The sequence below is a fragment of the Pan troglodytes genome, chromosome 10 (genome assembly GCF_028858775.2).
Source record: "Pan troglodytes isolate AG18354 chromosome 10, NHGRI_mPanTro3-v2.0_pri, whole genome shotgun sequence".
In the NCBI taxonomy this organism is placed as follows: domain Eukaryota; kingdom Metazoa; phylum Chordata; class Mammalia; order Primates; family Hominidae; genus Pan; species Pan troglodytes.
In genome coordinates, this window is record NC_072408.2 from 10584604 (window position 1) to 10600895 (window position 16292).

The window sequence follows — 16292 nt, forward strand, 5'->3', positions numbered from 1 at the left end:
TTCATTCTCTTTTCTTTTTTTCCCTCTGACTGGGTAATTTCAAAAAACTTATCTTCAAGTTTGCAAATTCTTTCTTCTGCTTGATCTAGTTTGCTTTTGAAGTTCTCCATTGTACTTTTCATTTCATTCACTGAATTCTTCAGTTTCAAGATTTCTGTTTGGTTGTTGGTTTCTCTTTGGTTCTGTTTTATGATATCTCTTTGTTGCATTTCTCACTCAGATCATGAATTGTTTCCTTGATTTTGTTGAATTACCTATCTGTAGCTTGAATCTCATATCTTGATGAGTTTTCTTTTTTATCTTTATTTAATATTTCTACTTCCTTTTCCTCCCTCCCTCCCTCTCTTTCTCTTTCTTTCTTTCTTTTCTTTTTTTCTTTCTTTCTTTCTTTCTTTCTTTTTCTTTCTTTCTTTCTTTCTTTCTTTCTTTCTTTCCTTCCTTCCTTCCTTCCTTCCTTCCTTCCTTCCTTCCTTCCTTCCTTCCTTCCTTCCTCCCTCCCTCCCTCCCTCTCTCCTCTCCTCTCTTTTCTTTTCTTTTTTTTCTTTCTAGATCATGTCTAACTCTTTTGCCCAGGCTGGAGTGCAGTGGTGTGATTTCAGCTCACTGCAACCTCCACCTCCAGGGCTCAAGTGATCCTCCCATCTCAGCCTCTCAAGTAGCTAGGACTGCAGGCACTCAACAATATCCTTGGCTAAATAAAAAAAAATTTTTGTAGAAATGAGACTTCCCTATATTGCCTAGGCTGGTCTTAAACACATGGACTCAAGCGATCTTCCTGCCTTGGCCTTCCAAAGTGCTGGGATTATAGGAGTGAACCACTGCACCCAACTGAGCTTTCTTAAGAACATTATTTTGAATTTCTTTTCAGGTGATTAATAAATTTTCTTTATTTTGAGGTCTGTTCCTTTGATGGTGTCATTTATTTTTTGCTTTTTCATGTTTCTTTTACCCCTGCATTAATATCTGTGCATCTGGTGGAACAGCTACCCCTTCAAAACCTTACAGAGTGGCTTTCATAGGGAAAGACTCACCTACAGAGGGGTGTTCAGGTGCCGGTTGGGCAGGCTGTGGTGGCTCTGGATTGAAGTGGATGCAGTAGTATAGCCCCTGTGCAGCTTCTTCAGCTGTAATCAATGTCAGGGATGATTGTGAGTGCCTCAGTAGTCTAGGCTGCAGAAGTTTGTGGCAGCAGTGTATGCTGTTCTTAGTAGCAAGAGCTTTTGGGGTTTTCCTGTTCTCATTTTATCCACAAGGGTGAGTTTTAGATGAGGGTATCCTTCTTGGTGTTGGGTTAGACATGGCCCACGAGCGGCTGCAGTGGTGCTGGGTTCTGGGGTGCAGGTGCTCAGAGTGGCTGTAGAGCCCAAGTCCTGGGCCCAGGCTCTCACAAACCTACTGTGGCACCTGGGACTTGGGGTGAAGGTTCACTCTCTGTGAAGCATGGGTGAATGCAGATGGCCCACAAAGCTGGTGTCGGTGACTCTGAGGCACACTGCAGCAGCTCAGGCCCTGCTGGATTTTTAACTATGACCCTGACTCTGGGGTGCAGGGCACAGCACTGGCCCAGCTTCAGGGAAGAAGGGGTGCTGTGGAGGTTCAGGTCCAGTGAGCAGAACACAGCTGTAATTCAGGAGCTGGAGCCAATAGGTCACAGCAGCAACTCAGGCCCTGGGGAATAAGGCACCATGTAGTGGTGTCTCTAGACCTTGGGATGGTGGGACATGCCAGTATCTGAGGCTCGGCAAGATAGCAAGGACCCCTGGGTCCTTGGTGAAATTCAGCTGCGGCTTGGGCCTCAGGAAGCATGGAGCAGCACAGCAATGACTCTATTCATCGAGGAGGTGGGGTGCCTCAGCAGCTCCGAATCTGGGTGGCTAGTCTAGTCCCAGGGAGGCAGGGTTTTCCACTTGTTTGGCCTGGGGGCGGGGGTGAGGTGTCCCATCTCAGTCAATGCTCTGTTTTCCTGGGATGTGGGATGCCACATCAGCTCAGCCCTGGAAGATGCAGCTTCTCAGCTCATCCAAGGCATTTATTTCCTGGGAGGTTGGGAGCCACTTCAGCTCAGGTGCTGGGGTTGTGACTGCTCTGGGTAGATAAGGCAGGGATTCCCTGGGAATCCACAGTGCCTCATCAGCTTCAGCACCAGGGGGTGTGATTGTTCTGGGTAGCCAAGTCACTGATTCTTGATTTTCCCAGAGATGGGGTGCCGCTTCAGCTCAGGCCAAGAGAGGCAGGGTGTAGCAGCAACTGGGAGGCGTGGATGGAGTGGCTCTGGCCCTCTGGCAGCCTGTTACCTCTGGTTAGCTCCTGATCCTGTAACATATACCTTCAAGTTTTCCAAATGAATTTCTGGAATGTTCACCAAGACTCTTTTTTTTCTGGAAGGTCCTAAATTCTAATCTGTCTTCTCAGCACCATAAAACTGCCCAAAATTCTCTCCTTGAAATTTGAGGCATCTGCCATGTGCAGTTACAGAATTTGGCAAACTTATTGAGGCAAAAACAAACCATGTTTTTTAGGTTTCTCAAGTTTTCAATTTTTATCACTTATACCTCATGAGATTTCTGAAGTTCTGATGGTTTCTCAGTCCCCTGGCAGTGACCCACTGCCTGGGCAAAGCTTTCTCAGCTTTTTACCTATTCACAGAATTGACAGAGGCTCCCAGCTTCCTCTCTGCAATTCCCCCTCCCCATAATCAAATCCTGTATAGGTCCCATTGGCTCTCAAGATCTCTGATGCCTGTAACTATGACCCTTGCATTTTACTTGCTTTTCTTTGTTGTTGTTGTTGGTTTTCTGTTTGTTTGTTTGTTTTTTTGAGACAGAGTCTTGCTCTGTCGCCCAGGCTGGAGTGCAGTGGCACGATCTCGGCTCACTGCAACCTCCGTCTCCTGGATTCGAGCAATTCTGCTGCCTCAGCCTCCCACACAGCTGGGACTACAGGCACGCACCACCATGCCCAGCTAATTTTTGTATTTTTAGTAGAAACAGGGTTTTACCATATTGGCCAGGCTGGTCTCGAACTCCTGACCTCGTGATCCACCCGCCTCGGCCTCCCAAAGTGCTGGGGTTACAGGCGTGAGCCACCGCACCCAGCTGCATTTTATTTGCTTTTCTAATTACATTCCATGGGGCATTGGTCTGCCATAGCAATCCTGGTAGTAAAAGCCCTCTAGGCTTCTTTATTTTACATTTTTAAGTTCTAAACATTGTGTCTGAAAAATATAGGGGTAATTTGAGGTTCTAGGTGATGTGATTTTCCTCCAGAAAGTACATATGCTTGCTTCTGGCTGTTAGCTAGTCCAAGGGTAGGCCACCTTAATTCAGCCAGGAATTGGCATGCTTTGAGGCTTGGCTTCAGTCTTTGGAGGGCTGGTTTACTCTTGTAACTAGAGCATAGCTCTTTGGGGTCCCAGCTGAATGCCTGGGGTGTTTGCCAGGCTTCCTCCTCCCTGGCAGAACCTGCCCTCCATTTTGGTTACAGCAGTTTGACAAGGCTGCTAAAAGCTCATTCACTTCTCAGCTCCTGATCCTCAGTCACTCTTCTTGCTTATAGAGTCTACCTGTTGCTTTGAGGGGTGGAGAGGCCTCAAATTCTGGGTTCATTTATCTTGATTTCCTTCCTCTTTCAGATTGTAGCACTACAAAATTTCATTGCTTTGATCATCTTTCAGTTGCCTTCAAACAAATATTGTTGTATGTTGTCCAGTTTTTCTAGTTCTCCAGGGAGTCAAGTTCAGCACCAACCTAGCCAGTACATACTGGAGGTGGAACTTTCAACAATACAAAATTCTTCACGGGAAAAAACCCCTGTATGTGCTGTATGGTACTAGCTTGGTTAAAACTAAAAGCGTGTAATATGTGCTGTGGTTTGAATGTGTCCCCCACATTTCATGTTTCGGAAACTTGATCCCTGAATTCACATGTAGATGATATTTGGAGTTGGGGCCATTGGGAGATAACTAGAATTAGATAAGATCATCTTATCTAATGGGTCAAGGGGCCCCATGATGAAACTGGTGGCTTAATAAGAGAAGACAGAGAGATCTGAGCTGGCACGCTCTTGCCCTCTCACCATGCTGTGATGCAGGAAGGAGGCGCACACAAGGTGCCAGAACCTTCATGTTAGACTTCCCAGACTCCAGAACTTAAGAAATAAATGTCTTTTCTTTATAAATGACCCGGTCTCAGCTATTCACTTATAGCAATAGAAAATGGACTAACTGTACAGTCAGCCCTCCCTAATCATGGGTTCCTCATTGGTGGGGTCAACCAATCAGAGATTGAAGATACAGGCATGCATTGTTTAACAATGGGGATATATTCTGAGAATTGTGTTGTTAGGTGATTTTATTGTTGTACTAACATCATAGAGTGTACTCACACAAACCTAGATGCTATAACCGACTGCACACCTAGGCTATCCCTACTGCTCCTAGGCTACAAACCTCTACAGCATGTTACTGTTCTCAGTACTGTAGGCAATTGTAACACAATGGTAAGTATTTGTGTATCAAAACATCAAAAAGGTACAGTGAAAATATGGTATGAAAAGTTAAAAATTGTACACCTGTACAGGGCACTTACCATGAATGGAGCTTACAGAACTAGAAGTTGTTCTGTGTGAGTCAGTGAGTGAATGGTGAGTAAATGTGAAGACCTAGAACTACTGCGAACTTTACAAACACTACACTTAGGCTACATTAAGTTTATAAAAAATGTTTTCTTTCTTCAACAAAAAATTAACTTTAGCTCACTGTAACTTTTATACTTTACAAACTTTAAATTCTTAAACACTTTTTGACTCTTTTGTAATATCACTTAGCTTAAAGCACACATTGTACAGCTGTACAAAATATTTTCCTTTTTTATATCTTATTCTATAACCTTTTTCTATTTAAAAATTCTCTCTTTTTTTTTACTTCTTAAACCTTTTTATTAAAAACTAAGAAGCTGATATGGTTTGGCTGTGTCCCCACCCAAATCTCACCTTGAATTGTAATAATCCCCATGTGTCAAGGGCGGGGCCAGGTGGAGATAATTGAATTATGGATGCGGTTCCCTTATACAAGATTTTTGTATTTTTAGTAGAAACAGGGTTTTACCATATTGGCCAGGCTGGTCTCGAACTCCTGACCTCATGATCCACCCACCTTGGCCGCCCAAAGTGCTGGGATTACAGGCGTGAGCCACCATGCCCAGCTGCATTTTATTTGCTTTTCTAATTACATTCCATGGGGCATTGGTCTGTCATAGCAATCCTGGTAGCAAAAGCCCTCTAGGCTTCTTTATTTTACATTTTTGAGTTCTAAACATTGTGTCTGAAAAATATAGGGGTAATTTGAGGTTCTAGGTGATGTGATTTTCCTCCAGAAAGTATATACGCTTGCTTCTGGCTGTTAGCTAGTCCAAGGGTAGGCCACCTTAATTCAGCCAAGAATTGGCTGAATTGTTTGTATTTTTAGTAGAGACGGGGTTTTACCATATCGGTCAGGCTGTTCTCATGGTAGTGAATACGTCTCACAAGATCTGATGGTTTTATAAATGGGAGTTCCCCTGAACAAGCTCTCTTGCCTGCTGCCATATAGGATGTGTCTTGCCTCCCCTTTGTTTTCTGCCATGATGGTGAGGCCTCCCCAGCCATGTGGAACTGTGAGTCAATTAAACCTTTTTCTTTGATAAATTACCCAGTCCTGGGTATGTCTTTATTAGCAGTGTGAGAACAAATGAATACAGATGCAAACATGCATACTATCCTAGGCCTACACAGGGTCAGGAGCATCGATATCACTGTCTTCCACTTCCTCATCTTGTCCCACTGGAAGGTCTTCAGGGGCAATAACATGCACCGAGCTGTTATCGCCTATGATAACAATGCCTTCTCCAGGACTACCACAAACCCATGAGTAATGCATTGTGCCACAATGTTACAATGGCTAAATGTCACTAGGAGATAGAAATTATTCAGTTCCATTGTAGTCTTGTGGGACTACCATTCCATATGTGGTGTGTCGTTGACCAAAGTGTCATGTGGTACATGACTGTATTCGGGGGAAAAAAAACAATAAAAAATGATGCAAATTAAAAATACAGTATAACAACTATTTACATAAAATTTACATTACATTATATATTATAATCTAGAGATGATTTAAAGTATACGGGAAAATGTGTATAGGTTATATGCAAATGCAACACCATTTTATATAAGGGACTTGAACAATGACAGATTTTGGTATTCACAGGTGTCCTGGGACCAAATCCCCCATAGATACAGAGGGATGACTGATTTATGTATCGAAAGACCAAAAAGACATAGGTCAAATTGTTAGTAGTGGTTCTCTTGAATGACTGGAATATAGGTGAGTTACTCATTGTCTCTGTGCTTCTTGTATTTTCTAAATTTTCTAAAATAAATACGGATATTTTGTATTTTAAAAATGCTAATTTTGTAAAAGATGACTGCCAGGTCATAGTAGTCAATCAGGAAAGGCAGAAAAGGCAAGAAAGCTGGAGGAAAAGGTGATAATATGGGAATAACAAACCTGGATTCTTCCTGCTGCACTCCCCAACAGTCTCACCGCACTTCTGACTCCAGATGTCTGGGGGTTTCTCCCCATCAACAAGCAAGCCATCCTCCAGAAGGGACACCTGCTGGTGTCCTCCAGTTCATTTCAATTCCGACACTATCTGAGATTCCCTTGACCTTGACACTCTTAGTGGTGGGAACTGGAGTGGCTTGTTTCACTCAGCCTGTCAATGGCTACTTTTCTTGAGAAGGAGCCTGCAAGCGAGTGTGGGAACCGGAGTGAATGGAATGATGGGACTGGTCAGTTGCTTCTCTCTGGCTGGAGCAGGCTCTGTTGAGGCCCTGCAGCAGCCTACAAGCCCCTGCTCCCTCAATATCTGGGTTCTTGTCTGGCATCCAGAAAGAATCAGGTCACACAAGTAGATTGAAGGGCAGTGTATGCAGAGGATGATATTGGGCGATAGAAGAGGCTCTTGGTGGAATGGGGAGTTGGAAAGGGGATGGTGTGGGAAGAAGGTGATCTTTTCCTGAAGCTGCACCATCCGAAGTTAGGCGAGTCTCTCCACAGTCTCTGATGCTCAGTTGTATCTCTGCTCGCTGCTCAGCCTCTTGTATCCCCACTGCTCAGTCGCTTGTGTTGCTCTACCAGCTGCAGTCTTTTTATGAGCACAGGATTTGGGCATGGCAGGCCAAAACAGCAACATTTGGGCAGAAAAACCAGGTCAGCTGTTTCGCTTAGGGCCAAAGTTCCAGGCTTAAGGGTGGGGTTTAGCCAGCCCCCGTTTCCAATGCCAAACCCAAGCCCCAGGTTGGTTTACCTGTGCTTCTGACCCACCGGCTATACATTGGGGTTTCCTCAGCCTCCTCCTTAGGTTTGATTGATTGGCTGGAGTGGCTCACAGAACTCAGGGAAACACTTACATTTGCCAGTGTATTGTAAGGGCTATCACAAAGGATACAGACGAAGAGATGCATGGGGCGAGGCATGGGGAAGGGACATGGAGCTTCCACGCCTTTCCTGGGTGCCGCTGTCCAGGTGCCTCCACTTGTTAAGCTTTCTGGAAGCCCCCCGAACCCAGTCCTGTTGAATTTTTATGGAGACTTCAATACATAGGCATGATTAACTAGATCATTGGCCATTGGTGATCAACTTAACCTTCAGCCCCTCTCCCTTCCCTAGAGTCATGAGGTGGGGCTGAAAGTCCAAACCCTCTAATCCTGTCTTGGTTTGAGTGACCAGCCCCATCCTGAAGCTACCTAGGGGCTGCCAGCCACCAGTCAATCATTAGCATACAAAAATACATCACTTTGGAGATTTCCAGGATTTTAGGAATTGCATGTCAGGAAACTGGATGAAGACCAAATAAATATTTCACACTATCACAATATACCAGAAACTGAAAAATTAGATCTCTCATGAGACCCATAGAACAGTGGAGGAAGGAAGGTGGGGCTACAGAGAGATGATTGCAAAATAACACCCAAGAGCTGGAAAGGAATCAGTACATCTTCTCCAAACCCCTCACTGTCGTTGTATGCATGCAGACACGCAGGCTCATGAGGCCACATGGCTTGCCATCGAGTTAGTGACAGTGCTGGGTCAGGAGCCAGGTCTCCTGATTCCCAGGCCAGTGCTCTTTCCGGAGGAGCTTGTGGAGTAAATGTGAGCTGGGGTAATCACAGGGCTCTCCCCGCAGGACAGGGACAAACTAGGGCTGCCTGTGCAGGATCACTTGATCTAGCCGGACCTTCTCAGGTAGAGGAATTGCCAGAGACATGGCTGTTGGTGGGAGGCCCTCCATTTGGCTGGTGAGAGATGAGCTTCAACAGGGATGGCAGTGTCTATGACGCCTTTCTAGCATGGCACTCAAAAGCCTCCTCGGCCTGCCTAGGTCTCCTCGCTCCACGGGCCTCTCCTCTAACTCCTGTAACCCCCTACAACTCTGTTCTGGTGGCTTCATGCTGAGTTATGACCTTACTGCCCCTAAATAGGTTTGTGTCTTTGCTGACATCATCCCCTTTCAAGAGATTTTTTTCCACTCCCTCTCTCCTACCTGAAATCTACCTACCCCTCAAGGTGTAATTCTAATCCTCACCATCTTCAGCTAGTGGAGCCCAAGTGTCTCATGTGGAGAGGATCCTCCAGGCTTTGCATTTTTCTTTGGCTGGTGTCAGTCTTCTTGCAGAGATGCTAAGGTCTGGAAGGCAGGAATCAATTCTCCCATTTGGTGGCGTGCTCCCAGGCATGGAGGAAAATGTCTTGTATGAGGCAGGCACTAAGTAAACACTTGCGGAGTGACTGGTGGGCTGTTGGAAAGAAACGTGTGAGAGGCTGGGGCACATCCAGAAGGAGCTGACAGAGGATTTTGAAGAGTAGTGGGCAGCACAGAGCTCTTTACAGGAGCCTGTTAAAGGCTTTCTGCTGGCTGCTTTTCCTCCCTTGATTCTGATGTCAGTTTCAGAAAGACTTAGGACCCTGAGTCAGGAGGGAGCAGATATTAGAAGGAGAAAAACAAGTTGTGCTGTTGAGGAAAGACAATGTCAGGAGGAAGCACTGTAGTGGAAACCCAGGTCTGGAGAGATTAGAAACTGCCTGGATGGAGATTGCGCTGCTGCAGGCTTAAGTACATTTTCTCAGATGTGGGGCAGGCTGGCCTTGAGAACAAAGAACAGAAATATGAGTTTGGGCAGAGAACAAACAGTATGTGAGATTTTTGGTGGCAAATAATGATAAGCCAATGTGCTTGGGTTTGGAAAGAGGGGCAACTTCCCGTTTAGCAGACGGAACCTTATTAAGGGAACTATTATACTGATCTGAAGCCAGAGTTTTTCAGGTTTTTGATGACTTCCATTAAGTGCCTGAGCAGAGGCGTGTAATAGAATGTGGAAGCCAAGGAGATTTATAAACCAAGGATGTTTGAATGAGAAATGTGGAGTTCGTAAATTTTGGAGTCTCTTGTTGCCACACAGAGGTTTATTTGGGGGAAAGGATTTGGAGTCTATCATATTAGAATTAGCGGCTGTTGTGATCAGATTTCAGACAGCAACACAGGGGTGGGGAGAGAGAACAAATCTTGCCTTCCCTGGCTGGGGGATTTTGGCAGATTCTCAGAGGCTGGGCTCATAGGAATTAATTTGTGGAAAAGGGAGCCATGCAACATGAATTAATTCAAGGAATTATTGAGAATGCAGAGGAGCGTCCAGCTCTCATGTTATTCACAAAAGAATGAGGACACTGTGGGTTTTGGAAGTAGCTTTTAAAAGGCATCCAAAGCATCTCATGTTGGTGATATAAATGTTTGGGGAGGGTGAGAAAGAAGAGCTGGGTAGGGCAGGAGGAACTTTATGTATCACTGAAGTAGTGTAATATAATTTAAAGAGGGTTGGTAATTTGACCCCAGCTTAAAATATGACCTGTACTCAGGAACTCAGCTCCTGAAACTTTACCATCAGGTCTTCATTCCATATCGTCACTCGTACTTCACTCCAGTGAGGTTTATGGGATTATTTTTCCCATTATTGAAGGGACTTTGAATGGCACCTGGGAAGAGAAGAGATGAAGAAGAGACAAAAATCCCATGCACTCAACTTGTTTTGCCTTGAGAGTGACCTTGAGTGTGCTCTATCTTCAGAGAGGCCTGATTTGAAGCCACCTGCCTGGTTTCATATCCCGGCTCTGCTCCTTACCAGTTGGGGAACTTGGGGCCAGCTATTTAACCTCTTTGTACTTGCATTTCCCCACCGGTAAAATGAAGAAAAATGGTCATACCTACTTCACAGGTTGTGAGGATTAAATGAGTTCATGCATGCAAGATACTTAGAACAGCTCCTGGCACATAGCAAGTACTCAATAAACATTTTCTATCATTCTTTCTAGCTTTCAGGATGGCAGCACCTGCTGTTCTGAAAGATTTTCCCATCTAGGCTCCAGCCAAGTGCAGAAGAGTTCGAGGCTGAGGTTGCCAGGGGAAGCAGACATTTCTGAGTTCTCCATTTCTCAACTGCAAACACCTTGAAAGGCTCTTCAGCCCTTTCCTTAGCAACCTTCACAGCTTATTCTAAGTCCCGTGTTTAAGAACTTGGAATTGCAAGGTGTTTTAGAGGCGTTTTTTTTGCTGAAAAAGAAAAGGGGGCATGGCCTGAGTGTGGCTAAGGCAAATGCTCTGGCAGGACAGTGCCAATCTTGGTTCTCGTCATTCTTTGATGAGCTTCTGCTCCACATGGGTGACAGGATGGGCTGGTCCTATCCTCCAAGCTGGTCCAGCCCATGGCTGCTGATGCCATTGCTCTAGCCAATCATCAGAAAGGCTTGATACTGATGCTGCAAGGGGCATCCTGCTGCAATCTTCCCCCATTTTGTGGCTTCAGGCCCACTCTGTGTGTGGAGGCGGGGATTACTCTAGTTGTCAACTTTGACTCTAGCTACCTCACCCCACTTTACTGGGTCCTAACTTCCCCTCCCCACCTGAGATGCTCTGCCAGTTTCTCTTTCAGGTTATGGCTGGAGCAGACCCAGGAAAGCAGTGTCTTCGGTGGCTTTTGCCTCCTCTGGAGGAAGGGTGGGTGGGGCTGGGCTGGTTGCTTGAAGAGGAAAAGGATGAGGGTGTGTTGGGGAACAGGTGTGCAGAAATGGTGAAGTGGCATGGAAGATGGAGGATTTAAATGTTAAAGGGTGGGTAGAAAATGTACCAAGATATTTTGAGGGCTAAATTTGTTCTGGAAGTTAAATGCATAGAATGTGATGAATCAGAAGAACAAGAGCCACTTAAGATTTTTAAAGCCGTTGGGTTGCCCAGGCGATACACAGACGTTTTGTGGATGGTTTGTTATTAGCAGTAAACATTTACATAGCACTTCACCTCCTCAAATATTCGTCCATAAAACCCTGGAATGGTAGTGACGGCCAGAAAACCAAGACCCAGGGAGGAGGATTTGCTCACGGTCACAAAGCTGGTTTGCAGCTGAGCTGACGGGAGAGCCTTGGTGTCTTGGCTTTGTGCTGCTACCTGCCAGGGGCTTCCGCCTTGCTTAGATAGCTTGCTTTGCAATACCCAGTGAGGAAGGCGGAAGCAGACTGGCTACAGCCTTCAGCTGGAGGAACAGAGAGGAGGGAAGGGGAGCGATCTATTGACCAAGGAGAAAGCTGTATCTGACCTATCTGCTTCCAGACCTACCTTCTGAGCCCTCGAACCCTGAAGCTGCATGCTTTCTTTTACCTGCTCATCTACCTGGGTTGTCTCTCTTGGAAAATGACACTGCTGAGCTCCCAGCTTCCCAAGCGGCTTGACTTCTCCCCTTTGCCCCCTCGCCACCCACCCCTTGCCTAAGCAATCACCAAGACCTTGAATTCCTTCTGTTTAGTATTTGATTTGCTCACTATTCTCCATCCCCGCTACCACTCTCTGTCTACCACAGAGCCTACTAATTAGCCTCTTCACCTCCACTCTTTATTCCCTCCTATCCATTGTACTTCCGAATACCTAATCAGATCACTCTCCTGCTGAAAACCCTTCCAGGGCTCTCAATGGCCTCGAGTTAAATGAAGCCCAGACACCTCATCACAAGGCTCGCGTCCTTTCTCCTGGCTTGTCCAAGGCATGGCCTCACACAGCACCCCAGCCAGAAGGATGCTCAGTTCCCTGACCTCATCATGCTGTGAGTATGTTGGTGATGGAGCCAGAGGGAGCCAAGAAAGATCACAGGAATGGGGGGGTGGTTTGAGGGGGAGAAAGAGGGAGAGGGGGAGAGGGGAGAGAGGGGAGAGAGGGGAAAGAGAGAGAGAGAGACAGACAGAGAGAGAGAGAGAGAGAAAGGCTGAGACTGGCTGTACTGAACCATTGGCCAACATGGAAGAACCCACCTCATATGGGATGTTCTCAACTCAAGAGCATTGGCACGAGCCTCAGAGGTGGGTGTAGTCCATCAATGCAAGGCGGCAGACTCAAAACTCTCTCTCTCTCTCTCCAGACAGCTCATCCTGATTTGGTGACCAAAGCACAGCGACCCATAACAGGTGGGACATTTCTTACTGGCTGTGTGATACCGAGTGAGTCACTTAATGTAATGAAGCCATGGGCCTCAGTTTCCTCATCTGTGAAATGGGGATAATAGCTGACCTGCTGTGCAGATGTCTTTTTGTTTGTCTGTTTTGGTTGCACAGCCTATGAACCCCCTTCCATATTGGGGACCCCCTTTGTATGAGCCTCCATGGTGGGAGTGGACTGTTTCCCACTGAGAAGCTGAAAAAGCCAGACGCTGTGACAGCCTCCCAGCAGTGAGAGAGTTAGGTGTTCATGTCTAGGTCTTTGCAACTTAAGGGTAATGCAAAGGTGCAGGCCCCATTGAGAATCATTCCAGTAGAGGCAGTGGGTTGGGAGGGTGGCAGTGACAATGACAGTGAGGGCGGTCACCACGGTGTCCAGCTCAGTCTCTTGCTGCAGCATGAGCTTGCTTGCTTTCTTCCATGCTTTCTAGTCGTGTCTAGAACAGCCTGATTTCCTCCCAGTGAGTTCCATCTGTGCTCTTTAGCTGACCAGAGTCTGTTTCTGTGGATAGATGAAATCGAGTCTTGACTCAAGTACTCACCTACTCACAGGGCAGTGAGGGAGAAGCAAAATGTGGAGCTGGGGCTGCTTCAGTGAATCTGGAGTGCAGTTCCGTGGGGAAGGGTAAAGCCCTGGGACGGGGAGCACGGCATCTACTGCGTGTTTTCAGTCGAGCTGGAACCCGAGTCAAAAATCACATCAAATATCAGGCATTCCACTGGAAGGAGACGATATTGTGACTATGCTTTGGAGAGGACAAGGAAAATATAAGACTTTCTTACCAATAGAGAGCCCTCCCACTCCTCCTCCTCCATGTCTTAAATTTAGCTTAAAAACATAATTGTTTTTTTAAAATGAGGAAAGGCACATGTCCATTCCCATAGATCGTTAGCATCGAGGAGCAGACATTTATTTCTGTGCCGTGCCTGTCGGGTCTCAAGTCTGGCTTTGGCAGCCTCCCAAGTCATTTTTATCTGGTGGGACAGAAGGACACTCCTGCAAGCCATGCTCCGGCCTCGGCTTCCTCTGGGGTAGACACATTCCACGCTAAGGTCTGGGCTTAACTTGGCAGAGCAGCAGAAGCAGATTCCCTTGCTCTCCAGCCATCGCCATCCTGCCGGGGGGTGGGGTGGTGGATCCAGGGGCTTATATCTGTTTGCTTAGATCCTGGGTCCTCAGGAGCTGGTGCCAGGACTGGTGGGAGACTGGGCTCCAGCCATCTGTCACGTGAAATGGTCTGGGCCACATATAAAAGACACGGTTTTCATATCCCGTTACCCAAATGCTGTTGTTTTGGCCACTTTGGAAAACTTTGAGACACAAGAGCCTGAAATGTGTCCCTGGGGACAAATAGGACTTGCTGTTGAGTCCTCACCCTGGCTCGCCTCCCGGTTGACTGCCATCTCTGGGAAACAGGCACTTTGATGACACCACATTTAATCGCAGCATTTTGGTTTTGTTTTAGTGTTTGAAAGAGCAGGTTGTCAGGCTGACTTATGCAAAAGCAGAACCATTAACCTCACAAAGAACTCAGAGCCATGAGCAACGGGATGGAGGCTGAGGCTGCTGAGGCAGTTTGCAAGGTCTCTCTCTGCTGCTACAGGGAAACTCACCACTGTGCTGCTGGCCTGCCACTGGGGTGGGCTCCAGCTCTGGGCAGCATGGCCCCCTTCCTCAGTGCACTCCCAGGGGCCAGCCTACAGGGAGGCTTCTGGTTCCAGGAGGCAGTGCATGGGGTGGGGCCATAGGGAAAGGGCTCTGATCTGGGACACTGGAAGGGGTACATGTCCACCTGAGTTATGGAGCAGCCCAGCAGCCTGCATTCCCTTCAGCTCTTTGGGCCTCAGTTTTCTCACCTGTAAAATGATCCCCAAGAGCATTTCTAATTGTAGGTTTTCTTCGGTGCTTGTTATTTCCCACCAGCCTCTGAGGTGTCAGCTCCACCTGCTAACCTTCGTGGTTACCTGGACAGAACTTTGGTATCATGTAGGAGGACAAGCATGGGTTTTGGAATCAGGCAGGGATCTGTGCTTAAATTTTGGCTTTGCCTCAAATTTAATTTGTGTAGCCTCAGCTGTAGCAGGACAAGCTGCAGACAAGAACCCTCAGACACCAAGTTGTAGAAGGAAAGGGCTTTATTCAGCTGGGAGCGTTGGCAGACTCACATCTCCAAAAACCGAGCTCCCCAAGTGAGCAATTCCTGTCCCTTTTAAGGGCTTACAACTCTAAGGGGGTCTGCGTGAAAGGGTCGTGATTGATTGAGCAAGTGGAGATATGTGACTGGGGGCTGCATGCACCAGTAATCAGGACGGAACAGAACAGGAGAGGGATTTTCACAAAGCTTTTCCATACAATGTCTGAAATCTATAGATAACACAAGCAGCTAGGTCAGGGGTTGATTTTTAACTCCCAGGCCCAGGGTGCAGTGCCGGGCTATCTGCCTGTGGATTCCATTTCTGCCTTTTAGTTTTTACTTCTTTCTTTGGAGGCAGAAATTTGGCATAAGACAGTATGAGAGGTGGTCTCCTCCCTTATTCTCCCCCTTTGAGAACCTCACTTATTAGTGGGAGTTTTCACTTTTATCACTACCCACGTCTTCTTGCAAGACAGATCGATAGTGATTCATATAGTACACTTGTGCTGAAGCATTTTGGTGAACTAAGGTAGCGATGAAGCTTTTTGTTATTTGAAGAAGTACAGGTAGCAAACAAGGGAGCAGTAAGCAGTTCTTATTACTATTATAACTTCTGTTATAAGAGTTTTAAATCCTCCTAGTGCTTGGAACCATTTTTCAAACATGGCCCTAGGGTCAAATCCATGCCACACTTGCACAGGCACATGTGCCAGTTTTGTCATATCTCTAACTATGTCTTCAACTACTTGCCCTGGATCATCTATGCGTAGACAGCAATTAGTAAGGTTAAAATTCCCACAGACCCCTCCTTCAGCTGCAAGTAGTTGAGAGCCAATTTATTTTGATAGATAGCATTTCTCATTTGAGTTTCTTGCCGGGCCAGAATGGTCAAGGCTCTGCCGGTTTTATTAGTGATTATTTCTAAGACAGCTTGTAACTGTATGATTTGGTTGAGCATGTAAATGGGGGTCTGGTATCCCCATGAGCCATCTTGTGCTCAAGTAGCAGGCCCATAATATTGTATGATTTTCCCAGAGGGCCATTTTTCATCTTTCCAATTTCCTATAGCTGTGCTTTTCTTTCCGTGGGAAGCATAGACAGGAAGGCCCAGGAGTTCACCTGTCTTTATGGGCAGTAGGAAGAAAGATGGTTTAATAGTGCCAATAACACAACCACCTGCCCACTGGTCAGGTAATTTGGTGTAAGCTCTATGCTCACATATCCAGTATAATCCAGTGGGGGCCGTCCAGTCCCAGTGGGACTCTGGGTGGGTCCACACGGTTTGTAACTTTGGGAATTTACTAAATGGATTCCTTTCTGTGTGATTTGAACTCCACCAAGTGACTGTTTTTGTGGTACCATTATACGGTTTCTGTCCCAGACAACTAAGTCATCCTATGGGGTGAGTGAATTCTTTTCCTTCTCTAGCTATGCAATATTGTCCAATAATTGAGGCTTTTAGGACCCAGAAATTATTAGGGTGATTTTTTTGAGCTGGGAATTCGTCAGGAACTGGGTCTGTAGGTACTAATTCTCAGGCTTCCCATGGCCATTGATTTCCCATTACAGGTTCTCCACATACATAA

The 16292-nt window shown here is 46.3% G+C and overlaps 1 protein-coding gene across 1 annotated transcript in view; it reads left to right on the top strand.

Annotated features, from left to right (window-relative positions):
- Positions 1-12044: 12044 nt before the first annotated feature.
- PRMT8 (protein arginine methyltransferase 8) overlaps positions 12045-16292 on the top strand; it is a 168148-nt gene continuing 163900 nt past the window's right edge. Inside the window, exons 1-2 of the mRNA XM_054663021.2 lie at positions 12045-12183; positions 12496-12541. The gene's annotated coding sequence lies outside the window, so the exon portion shown is untranslated. The remainder of the gene's footprint in view (positions 12184-12495; positions 12542-16292) is intronic.